Below are 12,932 nucleotides of genomic sequence, written 5' to 3'. Positions count from 1 at the left end.
TGTGTTCAATAGGTCTGTTTGATGAGTCTGATCCGCACAGAAAAGAATAGAAAAGATCCAAAAAGTACAGGTTTTTGACCTTATTATTCTGAACGCCCCATATTTATAAGCACACTATGTATCTGAAAAAATGTAATGGTATAAAACTAATTCTATTTTTGCTAATTAGTCACGGCAATTTTGATTTTTCTGCTCCCGTAGTTATCGAATCCAAAATAAGTTTATACATTGTTGTTATTTTGTTGCTGCATAGTAACGTCAATTAAGATTTTGTTGCTCCGATAGTTTTTGTTTTTTCGAGTGTTTCGCTAAGTTTATATCAACTTAGCGAATTCAAACTAGGCTAATTAGTCACGGCAATTTTGATTTTTCTGCTCCCGTAGTTATCGAATCCAAAATAAGTTTATATATTGTTGTTATTTTGTTGCTGCATAGTAACGTCAATTAAGATTTTGTTGCTCCGATAGTTTTTGTTTTTTCGAGTGTTTCGCTAAGTTTATATGAACTTAGCGAATTCAAACTAGGTTTATATTTTCTAACTATTTTGTTGCTTATAAGGTGCGACAACTTAGATTTTGTTGCTCTATTATTTTTTTTGCACTGACCCTAATAGTGAAACATTACCCACCTAAATTATTGATAGAAAAAATAAAACAACAACAATAGCCCTGTTTTTGTACTGTGAACAACAACAAACGAATAGGTACCGGTACCTACTTTTATTTAAGCTAAGCAATTATTTGTTGTTTTCTTACTAGCAAAATTTTACTGAACTATGAGTACCTGCTGAGTTCAATCAAGTAAGAACTCTAATTCAAATAAATAACATTTGAGGCGCAGTGCCCACACCAGTGTATTTACTTTTTCTAAATTATAAATTTAAACAAAGGTCACTGTGGTGTATACGTACTTTTTTTTGTAGGTGAACAAAAAATAATGCTTCTATAATTTGTAAACTAAGGTTAGGATAGCGAAAAATAAAAACGCTATCTTGGGATAGTTTTGGGCAGACAAACAACGGTTTTAAACAAACGATTTTTTCACAGGAAAAAAATCATAATTTTTTCCTATTTTTCTGCTATGAAAAAAAGTTTTCATTGTATAATGGTGGTTCTTAATTTTGTTTAAATAAAAGATCTGAAAACTAGAATATTGGAACTTTCAAGTTCTGTTTTTGAATTCTCAATACAAACATTTTTCAGTAGGTAATAAGTACTTAGGATATTGAGATTTTCATCACCAAGATTTTCGGTCTCTTGATATTGAAAGGTATTTTTTCTTTTTTGCATATGTAAGAAAATAATATTATTAGGAACAACTTAATATACAAACACACCTACAGCAAAAAATTAAACTCATACACTTTACAATCTTTCTTTTTTTTGTATTAAGAAAGAATCTCATTTAAAATCATAATCCTTTCACATCAATCTCGAAAGTTAAAATCTTTCTATATTGTTATTCATTCATAAAAAAATATACATTCCTTTTTTATTACACACGAACACATATGAACCAGATGATATGGACCCAAATGTATCTACAAACAAAATTTACCTCTTAATTCATCTGTACCCTTGGACACATTGTATTTTTTAAATTAAAAAAAAAAGTTTCAATGTAAAAAGTAAAAGTAGATCTGTCATGTTAAGAAGAAATTCCTTATTTCATTTTGTTGTTGCTTATTTCTATTCCACTTGCATATTTTCTATTCTAAGACACCCCAAGCTATATTCCCTTAGATATTTTTGTTAGTTTGAAATATTTGTTACAAAAAAGCTATATGCTGCCTTTCTCTCATCTACATGGCAGCAGATTATACCTACTCGCCGTACTAAGGTATCCTTTCATTTTAATTTGATGGTCAATGTTGTTTATCAAAACAAAAACTGCATTCTATCTTACAAATACACAAAAACAAAAAAAAAAAATAAAAAAAAAAAACAAAAACAAAACTTTTTGCATTCGCGGAAGTAGGTACAAAAACTCAAACGTTTACATAGTACCTATACCAATACCATGCCTTTATAAATCGACTCTCTGGATATCTCTGCTTTTTGGCCACTCCGCGCAGAACTCAAAAATCATGGAGCAAAAGCTATACTGAAAACTGTGAAACACCTCAGTGAAAAAGTCTCCCACCCGCATTAACACTCAGTTTGTTCTCAGGCACCGTGCGCTAAACATATCGGATAGAAACGGCCTTGTCTATAGTTTTGAAAAATGTTCGTGTCTCTGGAAAAAGTTTGCAACTTAGTGGCTCTTTTTAAGTTTGGTCACAGTCTTTTTCACATCTGAGATCCTTAGCAAAAAAAGCAAAAAAGATGTACCTATAGATGTAATTTAATTTATCTAACCAAAATCCTAATTGTGCTTCAAGTATATAGATAATCTCTCAGATAAATTGTGTGAGATAAGGGTTTTCAACCAGGAAATGTGTGTCTGTAGAAAAGAATCTATATTGAAGTGAAATATCCTTGAGATATCCTTATCTATAATTTTTTTTTATTTTACTATTTTTGTTGTTGTTCTTCTGTAAGTTTGTCTGTAAGTGGTATAGTTGTTGTATCTAATACACCACCTTCTCTGATGAACAAGGTTATGAAACAAAAGTAAAAGTGAATAACACATCTCGGATATTATGTGCAAACAAAAAAATTAAAAAAAAAAAATTATATATATGCATAATATTGTATATAGCAAGGATACAAACGAAGAAACAGAAAAGCAAGTAAAAGGAGGAAAAAAAAAAGAAATAATTGCTCGTGATGCTCGTGTAATCTTACAATCTTTACAATAAGCTAAGTATACTTGCATCCAAAGAAAAACAAAAAAAAAAAAAAAAAAAACAATTTCAAATATAAATCAGAAGAACTATGGAAAGAGTCATCAGAGCTTCGCTCTTCTAGGTCTGGGTCTGGTTCTGGACCGACCCCGATGGCTTTATTTTTGCCTTGAAGATATATTTTGAAAAAAAAAGTTGAAAAAAATAGAAAATAATACAAATACGAGTATAGAGAACCTCATCATCATCATAGAGCAGCACAACCTCCCGGCTTTGGCTGGATGCTGCCTGCATATTAGAATGTGTGTACATGTACATGTTTGATGCTTTCATCTAACCTTCTACGGGTACACATAACATTTCAAGGATACACAGAGACAAGAGCAGCACTTTTTGTCGCTCTCAAAACTTTACCTTATTTTTTTTTGTTTTTATTTATTTTTGCTCATCATCATCTCTCTCTAGAGTGAAATGTCGAGTTAGGAAAATATGAGTCCTCTGTGTGTACTGGTTTTGGTACTCTGTTGATGCTAGGATATGTGTTGTTGTTTACTCCAAAGCGAACTGTCATTTTAATTACTTTCAAGGAGGTGAAAACTGACAACAAAGAAGGACACTCTCATAGAAAAGGTATAGTGCAAGATATCTATAAATGTGTGGTGATTTTTTTAAGGTTTCACATACGCCATAGTGAACTGATGTGTGTCGTTTCATTTCGCGTCATCGTCATCGTCGTCACCTTGGTGTGGATTTTCTTTTGAGGACTCTGCAATTTCGTGTGACTTTGTGCCTTATGACAGGATGTTGAACATGCTAATGTGAAATGTATTATTTATGTGGTATATTATGGATGGTGCGAAAAAAGGGTTGAGGAATGAAGAGGTATCGCATTTTGGGTGGTGCTTTTACCAAAAATGGGTGGTGGAATGAGAATCGATAATAATTTTCTTTTTTTCATTTTAAGCAATCAAACCTCCACGTAATAGTAAGGGCAATTGGTAAAGAGTGATGTGTATAAACGGTTTCAACAAGTGTTCTTTTTGTAATTCTACATGCACTCATACTGTAATAGCGTTAATCTGATTATGTCCTTTGTGGGTATTTTTTTGTTCTTCTCCAAGAATAATAAGTATAATATGGGTAGATTTTTATTAAAGTTTGTGTGCGGGTGGATTACTTAAGTTGCAAACACATTAATTAAGTTTATGTTTGTGACGTTTAGTTAGAGATAAAAGATAATGAGCACTCATATCATAAACAGTTTAAGTTATTAGTTTATGGATATCATGAACTCGCAGCGAGATTATTACTTTGGGGGAAAAAATGAACGAATTATTTATACAAATTCGGACAGCGAGGGAAATCAAATGGTACTATGAAATTAACAGAAATATTTCAGTTCGATAAAATTGGCTAAATATATTGGTTAAGCGTATACAAATAGAAAAAAAAGCTCAATATTATTTCAAATTTAAAGTTTTGTTTTCGATCTAAAATTAAGTTTTTTTTTTCACTTGTTTAAAGTGAGAGCCTTTAAACAAGTTAAAATTAAGTTTGAAAACAAAAAATTAGTTCAAATAATACTATAGCTCTGCCAATTCCAAGCAAATGCCAAATATATATATACCTCATATTTTCTTTTTTGTCAGTTCCAATCCAAAGCATTTGAAGGATTTATGTGTAGGTTTTTTTTTAGTAGTTCAAACAGAGACTCCATTAATTTATTTGGGTGCACGTAGACTAGAAAGGGACCAAACATTTAATATACGGAAATGAGTTTGCAGTTTTTTTTTTACATTTGCATGGTGATATTTTTTTTCTTTGTATCCGAGTCCACTTAACTCAAAGCACGTAACTCAATCTGAAACTTTAGTTCCGTCATATAATACCAAGGACATCTCATATTCATATAGTGTTTGACTATTCCTTTCGTAACAGAATATAGTGTTTGCTTTTTTAGTTTATGAAACAGTATATCCTTACACTTTCTATATTCTACACATTTGTGTCTGTTCATATGTATACTTTACTTATGTCTTTATTTCGGATTGGAATCATGATTCCGTATATGGCGAGTTAAATTGTCGGTTCATATTTCATTTTTCTTTGCTCTATGGAATGTAGGGCAAGTATATGGTTTTCGATCCAGAAACTTATCTAGCTAACTAATTTACTCGAAATTTGATACAGAGGATTTATACGTGAATTTTTATTATAATTACATTATTCGTCATTTTTAAAGTTTAATTTTGAAAACTCTCATAACTTTTGAGGTTTTGATTAAGCTTTGTTATTTTGTCCTCAATAAAAAAAGTACAGTAGTCCCTCGATAATGTGAATTACCGATAATGCGAATTTCTCTAAAATGTGAATCGCCAAAAATTTTCATTGTCAAAAATTGTCAAATGCTAATGCTAAATGCTTGTGTTTTTCTTGTTCGTGCACCAATTTTTTACTTGCGATATAGGTACTATAGGGCAAGTTTAGGATTCGTAAAAAAAAATCGAACTCGAGATAACAATTTTACATGACATTACGATGATGGAGAATGCCAAAAAAGTGGGTCCGGCAATTCTGTCTGTCTGTCTGTCTGTCTGTCTGTCTGTCTGTCTGTGTGTCTGTCTCTATCTGGAGCTGCAGCCTAAACGAGTGAAGTGATTTTCTTCAAACTTGGTAGTTAGCAGTTTTTGGTGATTCCCTAGAGGGGAAATTGAAATTTTTTTTTTATGACCAAAACTAACGGTACCTGCATATAACGGAAATAGAAAAGTTAATTTTTTTCAAAAACGGCTCTAACGATTTTGATTAAAATTTTTGTGTGTAGTACTACACATAAGAGCCAACTTTTTAAATAAAAAAAAATATTTTTTGTACCGTTATTAACGGTACCTGTCATAGAACGGTTTTTTTCGTTTCTGAATATCTCGTGCAACATTAACCCGATTTAAATGAAAATTTTTATACAAAAGTGTGTAAGTAAAGATAATATTAAAATTTTAGAAATTTTTCAAAAAACGCATTTTTGGTTTTTTAAAAAATATTTCAAAATTTTTTTTTGAAAAATCAATTTTTTGAAAACGGATCAATGAAAAATTTTGAAATTTAGTTTTTATGTGTAAATTAATTATTTCTTCAAAATGGCATACCAACTTTTTTTTTGAAAAATGTTAAAAAATTTTTATATATAAAAAATTATTTTTTTAAAAAACGGCTCCTACAATTTTCGAAAATTTTTTTCTTAAAATACCTTTTTATACGAGAAATAAAATGGCATATTTGTTTTTTTTTTTTTAAGATAATTTAAAACGGAGTTTAATTAATTATAAAAACAGATTTAATTTTTTTATACTACTTATGAAATTTCTTCAAAATATCAAATTTTAAATTTTTTGAATAAAAAGCTTTAACATTATAGTTACATTATAGCATAAGAGCAAGTACGTGCGACCCCAGTCGTGCAATTTATTTTTATATAATTTTGAATAGTGGGCAACTGTTATTATTGGTCAACTTAAATATTAAGAAATATAGAATGCGATGACTTTTTTTTTTTGATGTTTTGAAATTTAGTGTAGGTACGCGTAGGTACTCGTAATTACTTGTATTTTTATTTAAAAATTTTTTTTTTTCAAAAAATGCTTAAACTGAGCTTCAAAAAAATATTGTGTGTTACATTCATTGTTTATAAATATTGTTTTAATCAGTTTAATGAGAATAGAAAAAAGTCCCAGTAATGTGAATCCCTCTAAAATCCGAAAACGCCTTGTTTTAATTAGTTCACATTATCGAGGGACTACTGTATTAACAAGGTATTGATGCTTTTTGCAAAAATTGCCCTTTATCTCGAAAGTGAGCTGTGACCTGTGACACATTATATATTAAAATTCCATAAAAGTAGTTTTTTTTTGTTGTGTTACATAAAATGTAGGTCGGAAATGATTCAACGCTCATTTCCCGGTTGCAGTCGTGGATTTTTTGGCAGTTTGGGCCTTATTAAATAATTAAAATCCATCTCATAAGCTCTAAGAAGAGGAAACTATTCAATGTAAAGTATCTCCGCGGCGTTTTCGAAATTTAAGTTCAGAATTTAGAAAATTTCAAATGTCTTTGACCACAAAACGAAGAATACAGTAATACAGTATAAGAAGAATTTTTTGAAAAAAACAAAAAAATTGAAAATGGTTAGTGCAATTAATATAAAAAGTTTCTAACATTTTTCAAAAAAAAGTTGGTAAGCCATTTTGAAAGAAAATTCTTCAACCGTTTTTTTTTTTTTTTTTTTTGTAGAATTGTACTTATTTTTCAATTAACGGTGACTAAAACGTACCTGCGCAAATATTTTAATTGAAATCGATTGAATCGTTTACGAGTAATCTCGAAATAAATAAAACTGTTCTATGACTAGTACCGTTAATAACAGTAATACGATCAGATTTGCCAAATTCACACACACAAATTTTAATCAAAATCGTAAGAACCACTTTTGAGAAAAGTCAGTTTTTTTATTTTTGCTGCATTTAGGTACCGTTAATTTTGGTCCTAAAAATTAAATTCCAATTTCTCGTCTAGAGAATTTTCGAAAACTCATAACTATAGTAAGTTTGATGAAAAGAATCTTAAAGTTGCACTATAGTCTGCTTATGTATATCGCAATATAAAAATAGCATTTTCTTCTAATAAAAAAAAGCAGCCTTGAACAAGCCCTATAACTGATTTTGACCACCATAAGATTCACCATAACATTCTCATTAAATTACTGTGAACTCAACCTCACTAAACTTTAAGTGTGACAAATTATTCTCATCAGATCGTTAAATTTTCGGCTGCGAAAATAATTATAACGGTTGTAGATATTCCTTGGCTTATTCTTTAATGTCTGGTTTACGAAGTGTTTATGAATCTATTAAACTACAATAGTTGAATCTTTTTTTTAAGTTAATTTTGGGTTCAGAAGGGAACAATTAAACCATCTTAAACTTAACTTTTTCGTATCTTGGAACAAAAAATCTCTCATGTGGTAATGTTTTTTTGTATTTATCATCCTTATTTAAAAAATTGCATTTTTTGGAATTACCACACAAGGGTTGCCAAATATGAAATAAAAGGTCCATCAAAGATACATAGGTATAATTTTATGGGCTATGGTTTGTTTTCTATTATTTGGAATGAAGTTACCTCTAGTTCACTTCGATTTTAATTATTTCGCAATTATTCGCGTGAATTTTAACGCCCTTAGGCTATAAACATCCACAAAAAAATAGCGAAACAAATGAGTGCAATTCAATGTTTAACATTCACAAAAAGAAAAAAAGTAGAACTTGTTAAAAACATTATGAGACCTTTAATATTAAGGATTTACTTATCTTCAAAAAAATAAATAAACTTCAAGAACCTGAGTAATCAAAATGCGAAATGAACATAAGCAAAATAACTCATTGGACTTTTAATGAATATAGGTACGAAACAAATAATAAACAAGAAAACATAAGGCAAAATGATCGAAATACGCAGTAAACGTAAAAACCAAATAAAGGATAGCGAACTAATCAAAAATTATGGTGTGAAAAACTAAATAACAGATTTATATGTTATCAACCACATGCACATAATTCTTGTGGTCTATCATGGGCCAATAAAAAAAAAAATTGAGCACATGAGCAAAGATTATAATATTTCGATGCGGGTTGTCATGGAACTAAAACTAAGACAATCTGACTTCGCTGAAAATAGTTTTGCCTAGAAAAAAAAACAAAAGTTCTCATGATTTTTTTTTAATTTCCTTATTTTTGAAGATCATAAAAACTATAGCTTCAAAAAACGCAAAACTCACTCACTAATAGTACTTGCAATCGAATCATGTTATCATGTGACGGAGTGTTTAAACCTATATCAAGAATCCAATATTGTTCAAGTGTCATAAAACTTCATTAATAAACTTTGACAAAACTTTCTTCTGGGTCCTTCAAGAAAAATGTGTGCTTCTACTTAATCAATTGAGGTGAATACACTTGAGCCACTCTCTCTTGAAGATATTTCATCACTCTTCAGTCCCTTAGGAGATGGTGGCTCATGGGACGTATGGTAAAAAAGTTTCATAATGTTCATGCGCCTTTTCCGTTTAATCGAAATTTGCTAAAGTGATTAAAGAGGTTATCAATTTCTTCAAGTTAATTTTTTCAGCCCGAAGAGAAGTTTTGATGCCATCAACCCACTGACGTTGAGGTTTACCGTAAGAGTGACATTGGTGTTTGTAGGCAGTTGCTAATATTCGTCAAATATTGCATTTTCAAGAAAACATTCATTTAGAATGTGATTTTTACTTGCTCTATAGGGCAAGTATTGGTTTCGTGTCAAAACAAAATTCGAGGTTTTAATCAAAACTAACATTACGATGATGGAGAAGTCCGAAAAAGTGGTTTTTGTCATGACGTCCGTCGGTCTGTGCGTCGTCGGTGCGTCTGTGCGTCGTCAAAAAAAGCTCTACATGAAGCTGCAGCCTAAACGGGTGGACGGATTTTCTTGAAATTTGGTACAGATGATTTTTTCGTAATTTCCAAGGTTGGTTTTGTTTTTTAATATCTCGCTTAGAACATATACCTCCCATACAAAGTGTTCGAGGTATTGCATTTTTCTCGAAAACGGCTCTAACGATTTTGATTAAATTTGACACACGTAATACTGTACGTAAATCTAGCAAAACTGCGTTTTTAGTTTTTCTCAAAAAATACGTATAGTGAAAATATGATATTAAAATTTTTTTTAAATCGCTGATGTCGGCTCTTCCCGTGCATCGTAAATGAGTTATTGCAATTTTCTCGAAAACGACTCTAACGATTTTGCTAAAATTTAACACACGTAATGTTGTACGTAAATCTAACATAATTGCGTTTTTAGTTTTTCTCAAAAAATACGGATAATGGAAATATGATATTAACTTTTTTTAAATCGCTGATGTCGGCTCTTTCCCGTACAGCGTGATTGAGTTATTACAACTTTCTCGAAAACGGCTCTACCGATTAAGATTAAATTTGACATACATAATGCTGTAAGTTTTAATATAATTGCGTTTTTTGTTTTTCTCAAAAAATACGGGTAACGGAAATATGGCGTAAGAAATTATAAAAAAAATTACACAGAAATTATTAAAAAAAAATTACCTACACATTTTTGCATTTCTTATGAAATTCCTTAAAAAATCGAATTATAACTTATTCAAAATATTTTTCAAAAAAAGCTTTGACATAAAAGGTACTTTTATCATAAGAGCAAGTACGTGAGACCCCAGTCGTGCATTTTATTTGATTATTCTTTTATTCGGAATTTTTATTTTAATTTAGGTTTATTAGTACTACTGAAGAAGTCTGCTGACTAATCATAGCCGTAGCTAGGATTTCATTTCGAGGGGGGTTAGCTCAGACCAAACAACATTTTTTTTTTTTCATACTTTGTATCAATTATAATACGTAACTGCACTCGATTTTCCCGATAATCCCGCTAAAGCAAATGGTCATTTGAACTTTGTCGAAGCGAAAAACTTGCCAATTTCATTTTAAAGTATTTTTTAGGAGAGGAATTCGTAGTTAAAAGTTTAAAATAGCTCTGCTTACCGTTATCGAATTTAAATTGCCAGCGTTAACGAGCAAGAAAATTTTTTTGAAGAAACAAATTTTTACCATTCTTAGGCTTTATACAAAATATTATTTCGTACAATTTTATATATAAAACATTGAAAAATGGACTTTTTTTCGCACCGTAATTTTGTAGCGGAAAATTTTTAGGTACATTCTATCTATTGAGTTCTAAATTAAATTGGCAATATTTAAAAACAAAAATTTTAGGGCCAGTTGTACAAATATTTAATCCGTGATGCAAAAACTTTTATGTTCTGAAATCACTGGTAATGTTCCGATTTAGCACTGGTACAAGGTCCACATATCGCCGGCGTATAGCAAAATTGTTCTAAATCCACTTTTTACCGATTTACCACTTTCCGGATTTAAAAACCGTTTTTGTCGAGAAAATTTCATTTCGCACATAATATAATTTAGTGGGACATAGAACAATAAAAACAGGGAAGTCCCATCATATTTTGTTCTAAGTCCACTTTTTATTTAAGGAAAAAACGTACTTGTATAGGAATTGTTCTATGTCCAATGTTGGGGTTTTTTGTTTCAAAAAATATTTAAAAGTAGTATGCACCTACTAATGAGGTAAACTTATATATTTTATTAAAGAGAGAAGAACAAATTTTATTTAAAACATAACTTGAATGTCAAACGAGCAAAAAATTGTCACTTAAACTAATTTGAAACTTAAAAATCGTCCAATGTAAAATTTTCTTTTTGTGACTTAGAACAATTTTCCTTTACGACGACACGATATGTTAAAACAGCCACATCCATGGTTCAACCGAAGTTGACCCCCTGCTAATCCTCCGAAATCGGTGTGTTAAATTCCTGATCCGAGACTGAACCATGTTTATACAACTGGCCCTTAAATAATCCAAGTTGTTTGGCATGAGCTAGTTGTTCTTCACTTTTAAATTTAACAATAAACTGAAATTGTTTAGTTTTATAATTTGAAACAAAAAAATAACGAAATGTTGTACATAGGTACTACACTCTCTGAAGAAATGGATGTATTTATTTTCGCTTATATACTGGATTTAAGGTACACATAGAACAAAAGTGATGAAAAGATGTCGGAAAGATTTAGGCTAGGCGCACACATGCGATTTTGATCGCCCGATTATTCAGTAGCAAATTCGATGACAAGAATTTCAATGACTGTTCAAATTTTTAATCGCGGGAAGCGTGTGTGTTAACTAGGGTGGTCCTTATTTTACTCTTTTGAGAAAATTGAGTGCGGTGCGACGCCCCCTAGATCGGTTCCAAATCAGCAAAAAAATACCATATTTTTTTTTTCATATTTTTATCTCTCACCCTTCCTGGCAATATTTTGATAAGAAGTTACTATAGAAGGAGCGATATTCAGTGTCCAATATTGGGTAAATTGCGGATGTTTGATCATTTATACATATAAACTTCTTAGGGCCAATTTTTCAATAGTCAGTTAAACAGTCAGTTAGTACTTATTCCTAAGGATAGAGAAAAAATCAATTTTCCAACAAGCAGATATAGCTTATTCCTAAGAATAAAACTATCTGCTTCTTTCAGAGACGAATAAAAATTATTCTAAGGAATAATCTCAACAAAAATATTGTGTCAGTTGTCAAAGCTGTTTTGAAAGAATTTTGAAAAAAATACAGTGGAAATCAAGAAAACAAAAACAATCATGAATAAAAATGACGTTTAATTTTAAATATTTTTTAATTTGACAATTTTTTTTGTTATTCTGTAGAATAAAATATTCTTGATTGAAAAATTCAATGTTTTTATCTGTTTGTTTATGAGCCTAATAACTTTATTCGTCAAACAGTTAACTGACTGTTTATTAGAAGATTGAAAAATTGGCTCTTAATCAAATAGGGTCAGTGGGGGTCAGGAATAAAAATTTGAAAAAATTAGGGCATTTTTTTTCCTGATTTGGAACCATTCTAGGGAGCGTCCCCAATTTTTTTCCCCTAAGGACCACCCTAGTGTTCACAGGCATTGAAATCCTTGTGATTCATTTTTGCGACTGAATAATCGCGCGACTAAAATCGCATGTGTGCGCCTAGCCATAACGGTGATATTTCTTTGGATTCGAGTTTGGCACACCGAAACCCTTTGAAAAAGTATACTTTATTCTCGGCACCAAAAACCATGCATAAATACTTGTGGTATTTAAAGGGTTCTTAAATGAGCATTTTAAGGTGTTAACATGGTGCTTAAGAAAATAGGCACAGAGGCAAAAACTCATTTTTTAGAAAATCCCTTACCAAACGTTTTAATGGACCAAAATTTTTTTGTTTTCCCTTATAAAAACTTCATCGACAGCTTCTTTAACGATACAAAATTGGTAGAGACTTTAAAGAAGATTTCCAGATAGTTAATCAAATCACTAAAATACAAAAACAAACCATTTAGTGCCACACGTATTAGACTTGTTCTTGTTAATAATATATCATTTGATTTTCTGAAAAAAAATTTCGGGGGGGGTTTAACCCCCAAAACCCCCCCCCCCTAAATACGGCTATGTGACTAAT

The 12,932-nt window shown here is 30.6% G+C and overlaps 1 protein-coding gene across 6 annotated transcripts in view; it reads left to right on the top strand.

Moving 5' to 3' along the window:
• The first annotated feature begins 2,170 nt into the window (after window positions 1–2,170).
• Window positions 2,171–12,932, top strand: part of LOC129910007 (uncharacterized) — a 32,458-nt gene continuing 21,696 nt past the window's right edge. For 2 of the 6 annotated variants that reach the window (XM_055987227.1, XM_055987224.1), the window contains exon 1: window positions 2,171–2,338. The gene's annotated coding sequence lies outside the window, so the exon portion shown is untranslated. Of the gene's footprint in view, window positions 2,437–3,177; window positions 3,416–12,932 lie in introns of those variants that run through there. The other 4 variants (XM_055987226.1, XM_055987225.1, XM_055987229.1 and 1 more) reach the window with 4 other exon arrangements.

The sequence above is a fragment of the Episyrphus balteatus genome, chromosome 2 (genome assembly GCF_945859705.1).
Source record: "Episyrphus balteatus chromosome 2, idEpiBalt1.1, whole genome shotgun sequence".
NCBI classification, from domain to species: Eukaryota; Metazoa; Arthropoda; class Insecta; order Diptera; family Syrphidae; genus Episyrphus; species Episyrphus balteatus.
Note: the sequence above shows the minus strand (reverse complement) of the source record. Positions and strands in the feature narration are given on the sequence as shown.